Source organism: Limulus polyphemus, unplaced genomic scaffold (genome assembly GCF_000517525.1).
Source record: "Limulus polyphemus unplaced genomic scaffold, Limulus_polyphemus-2.1.2 Scaffold2272, whole genome shotgun sequence".
Classification (NCBI taxonomy): domain Eukaryota; kingdom Metazoa; phylum Arthropoda; class Merostomata; order Xiphosura; family Limulidae; genus Limulus; species Limulus polyphemus.
The window spans coordinates 12,004-14,142 of NW_013667882.1; positions in this window are offsets into that span (position 1 = coordinate 12,004).

A 2,139-nucleotide genomic window follows, 5' to 3' on the forward strand; every position below is an offset into this window, starting at 1 on the left:
CGGGTTTCGAAACCCGTGGTGTGCAGAGCACAGGTCGCCCATTGTGTGGAGCTTTGTGCTTAATTACAAACAAACAAACAATCTTACATAAAAAAGTTCCGTAAAATTGTTTTGTGTAAAAAGTATTAGATATTGAAAAATGAGTAACTGAACCATTATCTAAAACATTATTTGACAAAAGTCTGGCCCCCCAGTGGCACAGCGGTATGTATTCGGACATACAACGCTAGAAACCGGTTTTCGATACCCGTGGTGGGCAGATCACCAGATAGCCCATTGTGTAGCTTTGTGTTTAACTTCAAACAAACAAAAGTCTGTGTGTTTCCACTTATAACTGGCGAACTGCTTGACGGATTATCGTCAAACCAAGTATGTAAAGGACTCTTTAGTTCAAATTAGTAACAACTAGCGTAACTAGTCCTTGCGCGAATGTCCTCGCGAATTAAAACACATTCGTTAGGTGAATCTCTGAAACTTTCGAATAGAAGAGATCACAAGTTTTTAAAACTCCCTCCTTTAGTTTACGCCCGCTCTGTGCACAACTTCTGAAAGTGTTTGTTCTTCAAGGTATGAAGTTATAAAACCGTATTTGAAAGATTACTGCGTGAAAGTTCTACTGATAAATATTTGTACATTAAAATCTACCTTACGCTGCGTAAAATTTGCATTTTGTCAAATCAAGGATATCGATAGGGATCATATACTTTTACAGCTGTTAAAAAAATCATTTTGACCAGAGAGAAAGGGTTAAACCGACATCACAATATCTTGTTTATTTAAAAGTCCCTCATTCTTTGGAATCATAACATACTATAATAATAATGTTCGTGGAAAGCCTTACCGCACGTGAACATATGGCATCTAACATCTGGGTAGGAAAACCGAGGTTGTTCTGAACGTTACAGAGTTGACTTTTTCTCACAGGGTTGATATTACAAACAGATATGGATGGGAATCGCACACGACTGGAGGTCGTCACACTGACAGTGACGGTGATTGGATACTCGAGGTAATTGGTTACCAAATTGTATACATCTTTTGACATTTTGACCGCTAGAAGGATGACCAGCGTTGTCCAACCTATCCTTCTTATGCTAGAGGTGACCCGGAATATGATATTTAAGCCAGGAACTCCTGATTCTGCAATGTCTTTCTTTACTGATTTCATTATTCTTATTTTGATCGACCGAATAGTGCGCAACCGATGAACCTCATCTGAAATCTACTAGCTAGTGGTTGTAGAAAATATGGGGCAAACTTGATACAGGGCTACAATTTCATTAGCGTCCGAGAGATATTTGATTACTGCTATAAGTCTGACGTCAGATGGCGTGCTGTTGTGACATTTATATTTATTGTCACAATTACAAACTTGTGCCTTTTATGATCTGTTGTTTGAGTTGACGATCAGTCGGACAGCTCACAGAAATATGAAATCCAATAAAATTACTTTTAAAGATCTACAATCTTTCCAGCAGATAGTTTAAAAAATATATACACGTTGTCAACTTTTTGACTGTTAAAAATCAATTGTCATTTATTACTGTGCTATATTTCTATTTTGCTGTTTTATACGTCCGTGATTATATTAATGGATAGATAACAATAGAAAATGCATCACAGGCCGTTTGGATACTTTTAGATACATTGATTTCACAAGCTACCAGTAAACAATTTTCTTTCGTGATTATCTCACATTAGAGTATCCCGCCAAAACTGCTACACTGAACAAAAGACGCCTTCTCGGAATGTAACATAATGTTAAACTATACATAGCCATTAAAGAAGCGAGATCTTATATTTAAAAAAAATATTTTGGTCGGAGATACAGAAGCTAGAAAAAAATCTGAAAGTCGAAACATATTTCCAGAACTTCACAAAAATTCACCAAACCAATAAGAGAGCTTCTTCTATTTTCCAAATAAAAATGGCCTCGACTCGCATTCTGAGGGTCGCGGGTTCGAATCCCCGTCATCATCGAACATGCTCGCTCTTTCAGCCGTGGGAAAGTTGTAATGTTACAGTCAATCCCACTATTCGTTGGTAAAAGAGTTGCCCAACAGTTAGCGTTGGGTGGTGATGACTAAGTGCCTTCCATCTAGTCTATCACAGCTAAATTAAGGACGGCTAGCGCAGATA